At 37.2% G+C, this 20,084-nt stretch overlaps 1 long non-coding RNA gene across 1 annotated transcript in view; it reads right to left on the bottom strand.

The window, feature by feature from the left end:
* LOC144381294 (uncharacterized) overlaps positions 1-20,084 on the bottom strand; it is a 357,259-nt gene that overhangs the window by 318,638 nt on the left and 18,537 nt on the right. The window lies entirely within an intron of this gene.

Here is a 20,084-nt window from a genome sequence, read left to right as displayed (position 1 = left end):
AAACAAAAAACCTTGGATTCTCAACATGTGTCTTTAAAAATAACAGCAGAAGGAAACATAGCTATATTTTCATATTTCCAAATGAACATTTTAATTAACCCTAAATCCTCACTACATGCATGTCCTGATTCTACCGTTTCTGCTTGGCTCCCGTATCCTTTCTAGGCCTCATCAGTATCATCATCTTCCCTTCTGACAATGGATGTTCATCTGCGATGGTTTCCAGGCTGTTGGATCTGACACGTACACTTGCAAACACAGCTGAAGCGGCACCCACAGCTGATACACACTAACGTTAACAGCATGGAGAAGCTTTTCACATGGTGCTTCCGCTACGTGCATCATCCCACATATTGTCTTCCATCATAAACCAAATACAGTCCATATTTTCTCCAAAAAACTGTTAAAACCATATTCCTCCTGGTGTGATCTAACAGCACACAAGTTTCTGGGACTTCAGCACTATTCTAATAGCATAAATGAACACTCAGAATCTTTTTGAAGAAGGAGAAGAAAACTATTAGAGGTCAAATGGTACCCACATCGATCAAATTATATTGGGAAAGTGTCTGAGATTTGGCTATTGAAATTGGTGTTAGTTGCACCTTGAAGTGGAAAAATAAATAAATAATATTAAGTTCAGTTCACGAGACAAATGCGAAATTAGAATAATCCACTAATTATGCTCAAAGCCAGTTAATTGCTATTTCTATTAAATAAGCTGGAATTGGCCTTAGCCTATAAAAATATCATTGAGAGTTCAATAATACTGAGACAAATTGTGTCAGTCTACTACAACTTTTTTTATTCCCAGGACTTTTTTTTTTTTTTTTTTTTTAAGATTTTATTTATTTGACACAGAGAGAGATAGCCAGAGAGAGAACATAAGCAGGGGGAGCAGGAGAGGGAGAAGCAGGCTTCCCGCAGCACAGGGAGCCGGACGCGGGGCTTGAGCCCAGGACCCTGGGATCGTGACCTGAGCCGAAGGCAGACGCTTAACCATCTGAGTCACCCAGGCGCCCCCATACCCAGGACGTTTTATGCTAGTTATAATATAACGTCATTCTTAGCTAAAGCACTGCTGAATAAAAGTTTTTATTCAAAGTAGCAGGTTTTTTTCAAAGTTTCAAAGTTTTAACTATAAAATTGCACAAAATTATATAATCTGATAATGAGCCAGCAATTTTTATAGCATCTCCCAAAACTACATTTGGAGCCCAATAGTAAAACTGTACAGTAGTACATTAATTAATGTATATCAAATTTTGCTACAGAAACATATTCTAGGTAGAAGTACATTTTGTTTTTCTAAGTACATCTTTTTCATACTTCATCATTTGCCTTCTATTTATTCAATCTTATTACTCATTACTTTAAAATACATTAACACAAATAAATTGCACAGAGTTAGGAAAGGAGGGCATTTAGGGAAATATATATAATGAGAAAGTCCTAGCCCTGCAAAATAAGGAGGAAACTTCAGCTGGGAACATTGAAAAGTAAAGAACCCCAAGCAGTCAACCTGGTTCATGAGAAAGAGTCCTTCAGAGGCATTAAGGACAGGGCGCAAGCTCATCACAGCCCACCTGGAGTTACGTCACTGGTGCTCAGAACCTGTGTTCTTTACTCTTTTGCTTTCTTCTTCTCAGTGGTCTTTTCTATTTAATAACAACTTCCTTCTGTCCTATAATTTTTTATTTGCATGCAGTTTTGACTTGTTTGGGCACCAACCCTATGTTAACTTCATACTCACCTTTATCTAATGACTTTCTCTGAGTCTTATTGCTCAAATTCTCCACAGAGAAAAACTGAATGACCCAACCCATGGATTAGTTTACTTTATGATAAAAATTCATTACAGGTCCAAGCAGCAGAGCCCAGAGATATGAGGTTAAATAGAATATTCCTCTCTGACTAGGCAAACTCCTTTAGAAGAGATTGTGGACTGGGAATGATATATATATATATATATATATATATATATATTTTTTTTTTTTTAAATGAGGTATGGGCTCAGCAAATACCACATAGTATACTTTCTTCAATAGAAAAATACCAATTTAAACATCCACAATTCATAACAAACTGCTGGAGATCATTATAATAAGAAAAAACAACAAAATTAATAAAAATCGAGGGTAGAATTTCTACTATATAAGGAACACAGTGTTTTTACTAGAAATTTAATAATATGGATCCACGTTACTACTGGGTGGCTTGAAAATGTGCTCCTAAAGGAGCTAATTGGAAGTTATCAAATTATCTATCAATCTATCTACCTACTTATCTATAAGTTTTCCAATTATATACTAAATATGCATACATGTATGAACATTATGCACATTCTCATAAAATATATATTCTATATGTATTTGTATTTGCTTATGTATTTATATATGTATATATGTCCATGTGAAATTATCTACATATGGAATGTAAGAATTATTGATTCCCCTAGAGATGCCGTCTATTCTCTCATACACTCCTTGCTGAGAGAAGAACTGATAATAAGGAGGGCATATCTCAAGGCAATGAATAAGGGGGTAGATGGGAGAATATCCATAGTTCTGCAGTGGTTCCCAAGAATGCTCTAAATGCTTCACAAATGGGGACTTCTGTGGTTTCCTTTGTCTAGGTCCACACAGTTATGTGACATAGAATATTAAATATGAGGTCAATTCTGTATTCTAAGAAATGTAAATGCAGAAAACTTTTATTATCCTTACATTACCCCGTAACAAAAACTACTGTTTGATTTTTTAAAAACACATATTTTTTAAAAGATTTTATTTATTTATTTGAGAGACAGTGAGAGCCAGAGAGATCACAGAGGGAGAGGGAGAAGGAGAAGCTGACTTACCACTGAGCAGGGAGCCTGATGTGGGGCTTGATCCCAGGACCCTGAGATCATGACCCAAGCCAAAGGCAGATGCTTAACCAACTGAGCCACCCAGGTACCCCATAAATATTTTTCAAAGTACATATTGCATCAGATTATAAATCTTAAATTTTTGAAAAAGGAGAAAAAGAGTGGAGACTCTAAAACATAGAGTCATGATTAAGTGACACAATTGTTAAGAGAGAAGTAATTGGCCTATGGTAAGGTGCATAGTATCTTCCAATGATAATTTAAAAAATAAAAAAGAATATTCAATTTCTTACAAACTTCTAGAGAGGCTGAACTACCTAATACATAAATTTAAAAATAAGCAAATTTCTCTACTTCATAAATTTGACTTGTTCTGTATATACTTTTAAATTTTTTGTACTGTACACATGTATTGATTGCTTTAAAAATCAATAAATATTTTATATAAACTGATAAGTCAAACATATCCAAGAGTGGAAGGGAAAGACAATGGGCATCATATCCTGGATATAAGGAGGCCACCAGAAAGAAACGTACTAAAAGAATATTTAAATAATCTAGGAATAACTTTCCATGGAGAGACAAAAGGGAGAGAGGGGTTGAGAGTGTGGCATTGGGTTTGCACAAGAAGAAAACTTCTGGGAGCATGGACTTATATCAGAAATACTAGATAGCATGATCTCAAGGAAATCCCTCCACAAACTGAAAGACGGTTTTCAAAATTACCCACAAATACCACCTAATACCAGAATTTGGAGTAGGGAATATTCACATCAGCCTTCCCCCTATCTGAATTCTGAGAAAACCATTACTACCTAATGGACAGCAGTGTAGACTACAAGGAAATGGAACACTTTGCCTTAGCCAACATCAAGCCTAGCTATGAATAAAAAGTAATATTAGCATGGGGCTATAAAAATAATCTCAGTTATGAGGAAAATCTAGTACTTTCTATATAAAGAAGAAATACTTTTGATTGCAAGAGCCTTCCTAAACATAAGTGAAAAATGTGTTAATAAACAACTGCTCCGTATTGCAAAATAAAACATGGACCCTTCCAAAAATATACAGGATGAATACATATACATGGATTTTCCAGCAGCCAGGTGAATAACCTGGCCCCAAAACAAAGGCCACCAAATGTTGGAAGTTAGTATTTCCTAGCATTTTGGCCTTCTTCCTGCCAATAAGCCAAAACATAGACAACTAGTTTATGTGTTTCACATTCTAACCACAGAGCTGGCAAAATATACAAGAAAATAGGGGTGCCTGGGTGGCTCAGTCATTAAGCGTCTGCCTTCAGCTCAGGTCATGGTCCTGGGGTCCTGGGATCGAGCCCCACATCAGGCTCCCTGCTCAGTGGGAAGCCTGCTTCTCCCTCTCCCACTCCCCTGCTTGTGTTCCCTCTCTCACTATGTCTCTATCTGTCAAATAAATAAAATCTTAAAAAAAGAGATACAAGAAAATAAACCAACCATCAAATGAAAGTATATCTAAAAGCTAAAAAAACAAAACAAAAAACACCAAAACAGACAAGGAAAGGATAATACCAAAATTTGAAATGCCATCCTTAAAATAAAATCAGATACTTGATGAGACCAAAATGGTATAATGTAGAATAATCAGAAGGTAAAAATAAGCCATTTGGATTACTCAAATAAAAATTCAGTGGAGGGAGGAGTTAAGATGGAGGAGGAGCAGGGGGACTCTGGGCTTCCCTCCTCCCTTGAACATAGCTGTTTTGAGGTCAGATCACTTGGAATGCCGAGGAAATTGATCTGAGGATTGGAAGAAGGATTTCCATGGTTGAAGGGAGACAGTGTGGCAGGTGCGAGGTGTGTGGAAGTGAATTGGGGGAGAGAAAAGCTTCTGTTCTGCGGAGGGGAGGGAATCCTTTCCATGGAGAGACAAAAGGGAGAGAGGGAGAGAGGGGTTGAGAGTGTGGCATTGGGTTTGCACAAGAAGAACACCTTTGCGAGCATGGACTGAGGAGCCAGGTGAACTGAATGGCACAGGTTTTTTTGCAAACAGTGAGTGGAGCTCAAGCTCGGAGATTTTGGAAGTGCCAGACTTTCCCTGAAGAGCTGTAGCTCGCTCTCCTGGAGGGAAGGGGGGCTTTGGCCTGGGAGCATGCACAAAGTGGTATAGGGATCTCTGGGGTTGCACTGGAAGACATTGTTCCCTTTCCTGGAGTACATTTGGAAGAGGGCATATTGCCTTTCCAAGGACAAAAGACCCTGCAGGCACCAGCAAATGGCCGTCCATCAGCAGCGGACAAAGATGAGCCCAGAGGGTGGATAACCTGGTCGCTGCTTTTCACAATGACACACCATAGATTCCGCACACCATGCAGATGGGGGACTGTTTTTCTGGGACAAAAGCACTAGTCAGAGCACTGCGAGCCTCTAATCTGGCGGTGTCAGCTCCTTTAAGATTTGGAGGTTTGAATCCCAGCCAGGTGCCAAACCTAAAACACAGGAGAGCTGGGTGCCCAGCACTGACAGCCATCTTTTCTGTGGGGGCTTCCTGAACAGCAGCGGGTGTGAGATCCCTTGACCAGGATGAGAGAGTGGTGTGTCACCATTTTATCTCTGCTACCAAAATGGTGGGACATCAGAGAGCAACACAGCGGCCCCCAGTGGAGATGGGAGCTGCTTACATCAAACCCTGCCCCCCTGTGCTTGGCAAGTGCTCTTTTTTACCGGGGCAGGATTGACTCTGAGCCAGCTTAGCCGACCTCTCCCACGGAAGAGCACCACAGGCAGCATGCTGCATTCACCAAGTCTACCAATCATACAGTGCTTCAAAGCGCCCCTTTCAGTTCTGGTGGAAATAGGACCAGGCTGTATTATGAATCAGGCTTACAGTTTTTTTGTTTATTTGTTAGTTTTTCCATTTCCTTTTCTCTCCCTCTCTCTCTCTCTTTGGAGGGGGCGGTGGAATCAGACTTTTCTTTCTTTTCTTTTTCTTTATTTTTGGATTGCCTTTTTTTATTCTCCTTCCTTTTCTCTCTCTCTCTTTTTTTTTTTTTTTTTGAGTAGGCTTTTTTTTTTTTTTTCTATCTCTCTCTTTTTATTTCCTTTCTATTTCTTTCCTTTTTTTCCAGGATTTTTTCAACAAACAGATCAAAACATTCCTAGTTTAAGGTCCGAGCACTCCCCACTCAAACAAGGAGGGACTCTGCAGAGGACTGACCTATGGGAAAGAGCAGCCAAAACACAATAGCAGAGTGCACATGGCATACACCAGAAACACTTCCTGAAGTGCCAGGCCCTAGACAGCGTATGACCGCTTTTTAATATAGCATTAATCTGAGGTGCAGGAAACATAACACGTTTTCATAACATGCAAAAGATAAAAACTGAGCCAAAATGAAAAGACAGAGGAATTCTCCCAAAAAGAAAGGTCAGGAAGATATCACAGCCAGGGACTTGCTGAAAACAGATATAACCAATATACCTGAACAAGAATTTAGATCAACAGTTACAAGACTACTAGCTAGACTTAAGAAAACACAGAAGACACCAGAGAAACCCTTGCTGCGACATAAAAGACCTAAAAACTAGTCAGGCTGAAATAAAAAAATGCTATAACTGAGAAGCAAAACAGATTGGATATAATCACAATGAGGACTGAAGAAGCAGAGGAGAGGATAGGTGATATTGAAGATAAAATTATGGAAAATAATGAGGCTGAAAAGCAGAGGGAAAGAAAACTATTATTGGATCATGAAGGTAGACTTAGAGAACTCAGAGATTCCATAAAGCAAAATAATGTCAAATTAATGTCAAAATATTGTCTCCATGTCATAGGAGTCCCAGAAGAAGAAAAGCAGGAAAAGGGAGCAGAAGGTTTATTTGAACAAATTATAGCTGAGAACTTCCCTAATCCAGGAAAGGAAACAGAGAACTGCCCTCAAAATCAACAGAAACAGATTAACACCATGACATATCATAGTGAAACTTGCAAAATACAAAGATAAAGAGAGAATTCTGAAAGCCCTCTAGGGAAAAAAGGTTCTTAACCTACAAGGGTAGACACATGAGGCTAGCAGCAGACCTGTCCACAGAGATGCAGGCTAGAAAGGAATGGCATGATATATTCAACAAGCTAAATGGGAAAAATATGCAGCCAAGAATACTTTGTCCAGCAAGTCTGTCATTCACAATAGAAGGAGAGATAAAGAGTTTCCAAGACAAACAAAAACTAAAGGAGTTCATGAACACACTAAACCAGCTCTGCAAGAAATATTAAAGGAGACCCTTTGAGTGGGAAGAGAGACCAAAAGTAACAAAGACTAGAATGGAACATAGACAATCTACAGGAACAGCGACTTTACAGGTAATACAATGACACTAAATTCATATGTTTCAATAATTACTGTGAAGGTAAATAGGCTAAATGCTCCAATCAAAAGACATAGGGTATCAAAATGGATTAAAAAAAAATAAGACCCATCAATATGCTGCTTACAAGAGACTCAATTTAGACCCAAAGACACCTCCAGATTGAAAGTGAGGAGGGGGAGAACCATCTATCATGCTAATGGACATCAAAAGAAAGCTGGAGTAGCCATACTTATATCAGACAAACTAGATTTTAACCCAAAAACTGTAATAAGAAATGAAGAAGGACACTATATTATAATAAAGGGGTCTATTCAACAAGAAGATCTAACAATTGTGAATATTTATGCCCCTAACTTGGGAGCAGCCACTTATACAAACCAATTAATAACAAAATTAAAGAAACTCATTGATAATAATACAATAGTAGGAGGGGACTTTAACACCCCACTCACAGCAATGGACAGTTCATCTAAGCAAAAGATCAACAAGGAAACAAGGGCTTTAAATGACTCACTGGACCAGATGGACTTAATAGATATATAGAGAGCATTTCATCCTAAAGCTTTAGAATACACATTTTTTTCTCCAGCGCACGTGGAACATTCTCTAGAATAGATCACATACTGGGTCACAAATCAGTACTCAAGAAGTACAAAAAGACTGAGATCATACGATGCATATTTTCAGACCATAATACTATGAAACTTGAAGTCAACCACAAGAAAAAATTTGGAAGAACCACAAAAACATGGAGGTTAAAGAACATCCTACTAAAGAATCAATGGGTCTACCAGGAAATTAAAGAGTTAAAAAAAAATACATGGAAACAAATGAAAATGAAAACATGACAATCCAAAACTTTTGAGATGCAGCAAAGGTGGTCCTAAGAGGGAAGTATATAGCAATACAGACCTTCCTCAAGAAACAAGAAAAGTCTCAAATACACAACCTAACCTTACTCCTAAAGGAGCTGGAGAAAGAACAGCAAGTAAAGCCTAAATCCAGCAGGAAAAGGGAAATAAGAAAGATTAGAGCAGAAATCAATGATATAGAAATAAAAAAATCAGTAGAACAGACCAACAAAACTAGGAGCTGTTTCTTTGAAAGAATTAATAAGATTGATAAACTTCTAGCCAGATTTATCAAAAAGAAAAGAGAAAGGACCCAAGTAAATAAGGTCATGAATGAAAGAGAAGAGATCACAATGAACACCACAGAAATACAAACAATTATAAGAGCATATGATGAGGAATTATATGTGAATAAATTAGGCAATCTGGATGAAATGGATAAATTCCTAGAAACATATAAACTACCAAAACAGAAACAGGAAGAAATAGAAAACCTAAACAGACCCATAAACAGCAAAGAAATTTAATCAGTACTCAAAAACCTCCCAAGAAACAAGAGCCCAGGGATGGATGGCTTCCCAGGGGAATTCTACCAAACATTTAAAGTAGAATTAATACCTATTCTTCTGAACTGTTCAAAAAAACAAAAATGGAAGGAAGATTTCCAAACTCATCCTATGAGGCCAGCATTATCTTGATCCCAAAACCAGACAAAGATCCTACTAAAAAGGAGAATTACAGACTAATAACTCTAGTGAACATGGATGCAAAATTCCCAACAACATACTAGCTAATCAGATCCAACAGTACATTAAAAGGATTTTTCACCATGACCAAGTGGGATTTACCCCTGGGCTCCAAGGGTGGTTCAACATCCCAAATCAATCAATGTGATACACCACCTTAATAAAACAAAGGATAAGAAATATATGATCCTCTCAATAGATGCAAAAAACACATTTGACAAAATACAGCATCCTTTCTTGATAAAAACCCTCAAGAAAGTAGGAATAGAAGGAACATACCTCAACATCATAAAGGCCATATATGAAAGACCCACAGCTAATATCATCCTTAATGGGGAAAAACTGAGAGCTTTTCCCCTAAGGTCAGGAATATGATGGGGTGTCCATCCCACCACTATTGTTCAACATAGTACTGGAAGTCCTAGCCTCAACAATCAGACCACAAAAAGAAATAAAAAGCATCTGGATCAGCAAGGAAGAAGTCAAACTTTCACTCTTTGCAGAGGACATGGTACTCTATATAGAAAACCTGAAAGACTCCACCAAAAAATTGCTAGAACTGATAATGAATTCAGCAAAGTAGCAGGATATAAAATTAATGCACAGAAGTGTGTTGCATGTCTATACACCAATAATGAAGCATCAAACAGAGAAATCAAGGAATCAATCCCATTTACAACTGCACCAAAACCCATAAGATAACTAAGAATAAACCTAACCAAAGAGATAAAAGATCTGTACTCTGAAAACTACAGAACACTTATGAAAGAAATTGAGGAAGACACAAAGAATGGAAAAGCATTCCATGCTCATGGATTGGAAGAACAAATATTGTTAAAATGTCTATACTACCCAAAGCAATCTACACTTTCAATGCAATCCCTATCAAAAGAACACCAGCATTCTTCATAGAGCTGGAACAAACAATTCTAAAATTTGTATGGAACCACAAAAGACCCTGAATAGCCAAAGTAATGTTAAAAAAGAAACATTACTGTTTTGTGCCAGTATCATACTGTATGATACTGGCACAAAAACAGACACATAGATCAATGGGAACAGAATGGAGAACCCAGAAATGGACCCTCAGATATACGGTCAACTAACCTTTGACAAAGCAGGAAAGAATATGCAATAGGAAAAAGACAGTCTCTTCAACAAATGGTGTTGGGGAAACTGGACAGCTAGATGCAGAAGAATGAAACTGGACCACTCTCTTATACCATATACAAAAATAGACTCAAAATGGATGAAAGACCTAAGTGTGAGACAAGAATCTATCTAAACCTTAGAAGAGAACACAGGCAGCAACTTCTGACCTCAGCTGCAGCAACTTATTACTAGACACGTCTCTAGAGGCAAGAGAAACAAAAGCAAAATGAACTATTTAAGATAAAAATGAACTTCATCAAGATAAAAAGCTTCTGTACAGCAAAGGAAACAACCAACAAAACTAAAAGACAACCTATGGAATGGGAGAAGATATGTGCAAATGACGTATCAGATAAAGAGCTAGTATCCAAAATCTATAAAGAATTTACCAAACTCAACACCCCAAAACAAAAAATCTAGTCAAGAAATGGGCAGAACACATGAACAGACATTTCTCCAAAGAAGACATACAAATGGCCAACAGACACGTGAAAAAATGCTCAATGTCACTTGGCCTCAGGGAACTACAAATCAAAACCACAATGAGACACAACCACACACCAGGCAGAATGGCTAAAATTAACAACTCAGGAAACAACAGATGTTGATGAAGATGCAGAGAAAGGGGAAACCTCTTATGCTATTGAAGGGAATATAAATTGGTTCAGTCACTCTAGAAAACAGTATGGGGGTTCCTCAAAATTTAAAAATAGAACTACCCTATGACCCAGCAATTGCACTCCTAGGTATTTTTCCAAAGGATACAGACAGTGATTTGGAGGGGCACATACACCCCAATGTTTATAAAGCAAAGTCCACAATAGCCAAAACATAGAAAGAGCCTAAATAGCCATCAACTGATGAATGGATAAAGAAGATGTGATATATCACAAGATATATATACATATACACAATGGACCATTACTCAGCCATCAAAAAGAATGAAATCTTACCACTTGCAATGATGTAGATGGAACTAGAGTGTATTATACTAAGTGAAATAACTCAGTCAGAGAAAGACAAATACCATATGATTTCACTCATATGTGGAATTTAAGAAACAAAACTGATCAATACAGGGGAAGGGAAAGAAAAATAAGATAAAAACAGAGAAGAAGGCAAACCATAAGAGACTCTTATCTATAGGAAACAAAGTTGCTGGAGCTGGGGGCAGGGGGGCAGAATGTGGTAACCGGGTGATGGCCATTAAAGGAGGGCACTTGATGTAATGAGCACTGGGTGTTATATGCAAACAAATCATTAAGTTCTACCCCTGAAACTAATAATACACTATATGTTAACTAACTTGAATTTAAATAAAATCTAAAAAAAAAAAGTTCAATGGAAGTATTGGAAGGTAAAGTCCAGGAATTATCTCAGAAATTAGAAGAAAAAGATGCAAATGAAAAATATTTTTTTAAATTAATTCCTACATTGAGTTTAGAAAGGTTTTGGCAGGATGAATGCATTTTTGAACCATCTGTCTATGGGCGGAAATTGAAGCCATGCCATTGAAGAGACTGACTAGAGAGACAGAGAGAGAATGATGGGAAGAGAAGAAGGCCCAAAATTAAGCCTTCTAGAATTCAAAAATTTAGTGGCCCATAAGAAGATAAACCTGCAAATCAGACAGAAAAGGAGTACCAGGCAAGGTCAAGGGGAAAGTAAGAGACTGAGAAATGAGGCTCCCAAGTCAATGAAAGAGAATGGTCAACAGTGGAAAATGTTAAGGAGAGTTCATGTAAGATGAGAACTGAACACAAGTAATGCAATGTAGAGGCAACTGTTGAACTTGGCAAAAGCCACTTTGGGGATGTATGAGATTAGAAGTTGGATTTTAAGGTCAGGGAATGAGTGAACAGAAATAGTAAGATGAAGCAGAGCCAGGAGGCGAGAGGCAGAATACATCTTTAATGTGGTCATAAAATTCCTATCTTATTTTTCAAACCCATAGCCTAGATTGTTCTTAAAGTAAAACACTTAAAAAGTATGCTCACTAAAATCAAGAACACATATAAATAACTGATTTAGTGGGGAATATAAATTCCTATGTACATAAAGATGAAACTGCTCTCTTTATTCCAATAAGTACTAAAAATGTGCTCTGTCATACTAAGTATCTTTTTTTGCTGTCAGATTTCATAATTAAATAGGTGTTATGGGTTCTTTAAGCCTCAGTCCTACTCATTTTAAAATTGTAAACTCATTTAATTAAAAATTCTTATTTCCCCTTCCCACCCACCAAAAATACAGAATATGTGGGGGAGAGAAGTACTTTCTATTACATATCACTTATTCCAGTTTTCAGATGGGAAGAGGAACAAAGAGTAAGAATAGGGCTTGAGGCGCCTGGGTGACTCATTTGGTGAAGCGGCTGCCTTCAGGCTCAGGTCACGATCAAAGGGTCCTGAAATAGAGCCCTGTGTGGGGCTCCCTGCTCAGCAGGAAGTCTGCTTCCTCCCCTCATTCTGCCCCCCACCTTCCACCCCCGCTTGTGCTTGAGCTCTCTCTCTCTCTGTCAAGTAAATAAATAAAAATCTTTAAAAAAAAAAAAAAAAGAGTAAGGATAGGTCTTTGGGGAGCACCATTGAGGAGGGTAAGAACTCTTTCTGGTGATTGCCATTTCTGTTTTACCAACATTGACCAGTTCTTTTCCCATATTTGTTATTTTAGAGGAGGCTATGGGAATTTTGCTCTTGATATGAGATATCTAGTCTGAAATTTACCATTTCCTCTCTCTCTTTCTGGATTGGTGACCCACCATATTTGCTGTGTGACAAGCAGGGTACTTCAAGCTCCAACAACCTTTTGTGGTTTCCACTGAATATACAATAGGAAGTCAGGCTGCCTCACCAGCCAAGTCTTTCATCAGCTCTGCCTTCTCTCTCTTCTATTATTTTCTCCACATTTGAGTAACACTATGCACTGGACCAATTTAATGGCAGAGCAATATTCAAAGGAGAAATGACTACCATCCTCCAGAGTGAACAGTTGACATAATCAAAATCTTTTAAATGGTTCTTTTTTACTCAACACAAACATAAGCTGAAAAAACAGTCTCTCTTCATGGCCACTACTTCTCTAAAACTTAAACACTTCCTTAGTCATATTTTTACTAACTAGGGAGTCAAGATTAGGTGAGATGAGTAATTCTGGCCTGTCTAGCTGACGTATCTCAACAAACTCTGAAAGGAGGAGATTGGCCTCACCAAAGGGCAGCTCTCTGAATAAGGCATATGTTCTGTTCTAAGCTACAGGCATTAAATGACAGTGTTACCGCTTGGCATCAAAATCCATCCTGTCACACTTGTATTCTTCATAATCATTTAACACAGTTGCTTGGATTCTGTCTAAGACAGAAAACAGAGACAATTAACATGTGTGTGTTTAAAGAAAAATGATCATTTTGCAGACGACATTCCAGTTTAGAAAATACACACAACAAATAAAAATTTAAAAGTACTAAAATTGATAATAGAGTTCAGTAAATTGGTTATTAAATAAACATAGAGAAATAACATCTACTGTTGGTTAGGATATAGTGAATTGAGTATCATTAAATTTAGCTAATGATGATGTAAATTAATTTTTTAAATTCTGAAAAATTTTAGAGTTTATCAAGTCTTAAAATGTTCATATCCCTGATCCAGTGATTCTTTTTCAAGGAATCCATCCATTTTTTAAATTGGTAAGAATTTACATTCTAAAATTATTATTAAAGATATATTTAACATTTATAAAACATGAAAATAACAACATGGGAATAGTTTTAAAATGTGGCATCTTCTTATAATGCATTATCACACAGTCATGAGATATTTATACATTTCTTTTACAATATAGGAAGGAGTCATGATTCAATGTTAAAAAAAAGCAGGAACTTATCTGTATGTAAGACAGACCACATGCAATATTTATTTATTTATTTTTCTCACATGCAACATTTAAAATAAAGTCCTTTGTGTCTCAAGATCAGCAGAGGCCAAGATAAATGGACATCAAATAGCCAGCCCATCCTAAATTTCTATTTCTGTATCATACAGAACATGCCGACAGATCATAAAACTAGTTTGTTCTACTTTAGTCCAACATCTACCTTGAGGGTAAAAAAGCTGTAATTATGTTTGGTAAGAATCATTAGTGTGGTAAGCATCCCACCGCTCTGAGGGTAGGGTGTGTCTCTCTCTTTCCCAAGTCAAATGAAATGGACTTTAATAAAATCACTCAGATATTGGCACACGTTCCACAACATGTTGGCTTAGTGAACCAAGAAACAAACAGCTGCACAGGGATGGAAGTGTGCTTTCACCAGTGGTGAGTCAGGGATCCTGCACAAAGAGGCCATGAAGAAGGGAAAGGAGATCTCAGTGGAACGGAGGAAAGTTGAAGGCTCAGAGGGTGTGATAGGGTGATGGGTAAGCCATCTGCTGGAGGCAACATGTTGCCAATGTCAAAAATATTGCAGCTAGAGCTAGAAGGGGTGCTCTTGGGAAGCTATATCCCAAGAGAAAGAACGAGCAGCCATACATGTCACCCACATACAATGTCAGATCACACATCTATCAGCCAGATTACTACTCTACAGTCCCTGTGCCATGCCAGGCACCCATGATTGCCTCAATCACGGGCACAATCTGGAAGTGACAGAAACCCTGAAGCTTGGAGTTATGATACTACATTACACTTGTATTTATCTTGGAGTTAATAGAAAAGAGCAGGAGAACTACCTGAGATTTCATCTGAGGGCAGAGAAATGAGCAAAAGAATAAATTCAATAGGAAATGTTGAATATAAGTCAGTTATTTTATAATTGTACCCTATCAAATTATACTTGTTTAATCTACCATTTACATGTGTATAATTTTTTAAAATGGAATATAATATAGAAAACTATTTATATATTTATAGAGGTTGCTAGGCAACAGACTTATAGGTAATTTTTCTTTCTTACACATTTTGTATATTCTGTCTTCATGCAAAACAATATTAATTCTAAAATCATAAAAAGTTATTGAAAAATAAATGAAACCAAAATGATAGAAAAGTAATTCCAAATCCATAATTCCCAAATCATCCTCCACCACCATGTCGGCACTAAGATCATCGAATCATATATCAGTCCTGGAACATGATCCTGTGAACTTTGTTTTGCCTCTGAATCTTTCAACAATGCAGTTCTTTCATGCACACTGTAATAATTTTATCACTGACCTTAGGTAAGGGAACATTGTAAGATATTTTTTTTCAAATTACTGTGATATTTTTTTTTTTTTTTTAAGATTTTATTTATTTATTTGACAGAGAGAGACACAGCGAGAGAGGGAACACAAGCAGGGGGAGTGGGAGAGGGAGAAGCGGCTTCCCGCTGAGCAGGAAGCCCAATGCGGGGCTCGATCCCAGGACTCTGGGATCATGACCTGAGCTGAAGGCAGATGCTTAACGACTGAGCCACCCAGGAGCCCCTGTGATAAATTTTATAAACACAAAGTTCAAGGATAGTATGGTGCATACACTAGGTATTAAATAAATGTTGTCTGAAACCAGAGACAAAACTCATTATTTTTTGAGGACTGTTGCTTGTGTGTAGAATAAAGATGAAGTCCTGATTCCAAAATGAATAAAGTATGCTAAATAACTACCCATCACCTCACTAATTAGAGCTGGATGAACAATAGATGCTGAATATTCATTCCACAAACACAGAAATCTGTGACAGCCCCACAATTCTTCAGAATGACCCATTAGAAAAAGGCCCATTTAATTGAAATTCTTAATTGGAAGAGGAAAAGGATTCCTGTTTTATTGTTTACTCTTGTCTACACTTATTCCTGCTTCAAACGGAACGTGTCAATTACATTCTCAGGTTATTCACAATACACAGACTAGGCACCCTTGATTGCTGTAAACATTGGCCTTCAGTTTTCTTACTGTGCTATAAATTTGGCAGGATATCCAATGGGAAAGGAGCAGTCATTAGCCATTTCAACTCCATTTTCATGCACCAGGCTTTTTTCCCCAACTGTGAATGTGCTCTGCTTGTCAGCAGTGTAAGTAATTAAAAGGTTCAGTGGTTAAATATTGCTACAAGTAGTTCAAAAATAAATTGTCATTTTAAAAGACAGACGGGGAGACAAACACAGATGGATAATAAATGCATGATACATGGACTGATGTAGAACTGGAAAAGGAAATGCTGACACCATTCTTCACTAAAAGAAGACAGGCAGCTAAATTTAAGGGCAGTGGAAGCCCATAAAGGAATAAGTTGTAATTGTGAGGCACATTATGGTATTCAATGGCAGACACTTTATGAGAGAAAAAAAATCAATATAAGCATTACATTTGTAAACTAAAATCTAGGTTATTGTTTCATTTGTCAAGGTTTTAGACCACAGAGTAGAAACATTTAAATGAGTGATTTAAGTCAAGCTAATCTTTTTGAGATTGTCCATTTATCCAAAACATTAAACTTAATTGGCACTGCAAGACAGATTACTTTTTCCTTTCCATCCTGGTTGTCTTAACTCTCACCACTGTCTTCCTGCTGGTTTCTTTTACTAGACTCCTTAAGTTCCACAATTGCCGTTAATAGGTATATCCACTATCACCACTAGGCTTACTAATAAGTGACAGCTCCTAACATCTCCAGGATCCCAAAAGGGGGAAGGAACATACATGATAAAAATACATTTATATTTTATATATTTTAAGATAAATTCATACCAAAATATCCATTTTTCTCTTTAGAAAAATCAACTCAGACATTTGTTATAATCTGGTTCCAATCATCATTGTACTGTTTTTTTTTTAAATTATTATCATTAAAAAAGCAAGCCAAAAGAAAACAGTCATCTGTAGCTATAGCTGTTTGATTTCACCTCTTCTTGGTTTTCCACTGGTAATGTACAGAATAGAGGCAAAGGATGAGGAGCTTTATCCAGCAGAAAGGAAAGTAAGTGTATTACAGCTTGCCATGACTATTCCTGCTATTTGAAGTTCCCTGGGGAGAGTGTATTATGCTAAGTGAAATAAGTCAGAGAGAGAAAAAGACAAATACCATATGATTTCACTCAAATGTGGAATTTAAGAAACAAAACAGATGAACATAGGGGAAGGGGGAAAAAAAAGAGAGAGAGGGAGGCAAACCATAAAAGAAACTCTTAATGCTAGAGAACAAACTGAGGGTTGATGGAGGGAGGGAGATGGGGGATGGGCTAGATGGGTGATGGGTATTGAGGGCACTTGTGATGAGCACTGGGAGTTATATGTAAGTGATGAATCACTAAATTATACTCCTGAAACCAATATTACACTATATGTTAACTAACTAGAATTTAAATGAAAACCTAAAACAAACAAACAAAAAAAAATGAAGTTCCCTGGAGAAATTTCTGTTTGTTGCTTATTGCAGTTATATCCTTCCCATGTGGCACTCAAGTCTGCTCCATGTACTTTCTTATTAATCCTCCCAGTGGTTCTGTGATGCACTTATTTTTCAGATGAGAACACTACTTAAGAGCTTGGAATGACTTTTTCCTTAGAGAACCACAGCTAGTACGTGACAGAATTGGAGTTTGTTTCAGTGCCCCATTGGTAAGGTGATAACATACTCCTCTCTCAGACCGTGAGGGTCAAAGGAATTAATACATGCAGAGCACTTAGGATGATGCCTGACACAGACTTAGCCCTTGATAAATGATTATTGTAGCTTGTAGCTTATTTTGCTATGTTCTGAGAAAGAGAAACTAACAGTATTTTGGAATGTCCTAAAACAATAATTCTCGGAGCACTGATAATGGACCACCCACATTAAAATATTCTGGTTGTTTATTAAAGGGGAAAATTCCTGGATGATATCCTAGACCTCCTAACTAGAAACTATAAACAGAGCCTGAAAATCTCAATCTTCAAAAAACTTCTCTTCAGAAATTTTGAGCCCACTAAAGTTTGAGAAGTGTCCTATAAAACTTGGTCAGGTCTATTTGAATAACTTATAATTGATTTTTCCAAGGTGATGTGTAAATAATTTAAGATATTAATGATAGTAGAAATGATAGGTTAAAGTTTACACTTGTTTGGTGCTACATTATTTGGATTTTTTATACTATTGTAAGTCAAACAGCTAGAGAACTAGAAATATGACCAAGGTTCTTATTCCTTATTTTATTATTATCACTTACATATTTAAATAATCTTATAATAGTGGAGTTTGGGGGAAAGATTACTGTAGTATCAGCTTTCTTACATTCAAAGGTCAACAAGAACTTTCAGTTTCCTGATAATTAGTTCTCCTAACCTAGTATTGAGCACACCACAGGTGTGAGTCAGGCACCGCTGTCTGTATTGTTCTTATATCCACTTAAATCCAATCACAATGCAGTGTTCTCAATTACCCAAGGTCACGGAGAACCAGAGAAGCCCGATAATTGAAAACTTGACTAATAGGAAATGACCAGAGTGGAGTGGGGCAACAGGCTCGTTAGAAGCAATAAGGATGCAAGCAGTGAGCTAGAATTAAGGGGACCCTTCAAATGTCCAGTCAAGTACACCTTTTAGCAGCATCAATGTCTTAGCAAATCTCAGGTGCAAAGGTGGACATGCAATATGTCACCCATCTCCTCTCCTCCTTCAACCACTTACCTGTCACCCTTCTCTCCACTGTTTCATCTCTGTTTTTTACATCTCATATGCATTATAACTAATTCAAAACATTTTTTAATTAAAAATACTGTGTATAGCTAAAATGCTTAATTGTTTATTTAAATTTTTAAAAATCCGCAATTAGTAAATCTGTTGGAGAGTTTTGTACCTGTCATATATACCTACAAGTCAGTCAGTTTTTAGCTAAAATAGTCTCCACTAACCTAGTTTAAACCTTTCAAATGCATAGATTGCTCTTCAGAAATAATACAAGGCACATAATTCACTGTGGGTTCAGAGTCCTAGATTAACTACTGCATAATTAGATCATCTGCAATCTTTTAAAGAGAGTAAAAAATGAAGCTGGGTTTCTGGTATAAACGCAAAATGTCAAAGATACAGCCAATGAAAACACTGATTTTCATGACAGATGAATGGATAAAGAAGATGTGGTATATATATACAATGGAATATTATGCAGCCAACAAAAGGTATGAAATCTTGCCATTTGCAACGACGTGGATGGAACTGGAGGAGCAAAATAAGTCAATCAGAGAAAGACATGTATCATATGACCTCACTGATATGAGGAAGTCTTAATCTCAGGAAACAAACTGAGGGTTGCTGGAGTGGTGGGGGGTGGGAGGGATGGGGTGGCTGGGTGACAGACATTGGGGAGGGCATGTGCTATGGTGAGCACTGTGAATTGTGTAAGACTGTTAAATCACAGACCTGTACCTCTGAAACAAATAATACATTATATGTTAAAAAAAAAAAAAGAAGAAGAAGAAGAAGATAGCCGGAAGGGAAAAATGAAGGGGGGGATATCGGAGGGGGAGATGAACCATGAGAGACTATGGACTCTGAGAAACAAACTGAGGGTTCTAGAGGGGAGGCAGGTGGGGGATGAGTTAGCCAGTGATGGGTATTAAAGAGGGCACATTCTGCATGGAGCACTGGGTGTTATTCGCAAACAATGAATCATGGAACACTACACCAAAAACTAATGATGTAATGTACAGTGATTAACATAATAACATAATAAAAGAAAAAAAAGAAAACACTGATTTTCAATGTAGTCCTGTGTTCCAGATTGTAACATTTATTTTTTAAATAATGGCTCCTGATTCATGTCCATAAAGTCTATGGAAGAAAAAATGTGATGTAATACTAATATTCAATCATATCAATGTTGAAAAGCCATTTTTTTGTAAAAACGTGCTTTTTTTTAAATTTTATTTTATTATGTTATGTTAGTCACCATACAGTACATCATTAATTTTTGATGTACTGTTCCATGATTCATTGTTTGCATATAACACCCAGTGCTCCATTCAGTACATGCCCTCTTTAATACCCATCACCAGGCTAACCCATCCCCCCACCCCCCTCCCCTCTAGAACCCTCAGTTTGTTTCTCAGAGTCCATAGTCTCTCATGGTTCGTCTCCCCCTCCAATTTCCCCCCCTTCATTTTTC

Source organism: Halichoerus grypus, chromosome 3 (genome assembly GCF_964656455.1).
Source record: "Halichoerus grypus chromosome 3, mHalGry1.hap1.1, whole genome shotgun sequence".
Lineage (NCBI taxonomy): Eukaryota > Metazoa > Chordata > Mammalia > Carnivora > Phocidae > Halichoerus > Halichoerus grypus.
This window is presented reverse-complemented; position numbering and strand designations above follow the sequence as displayed.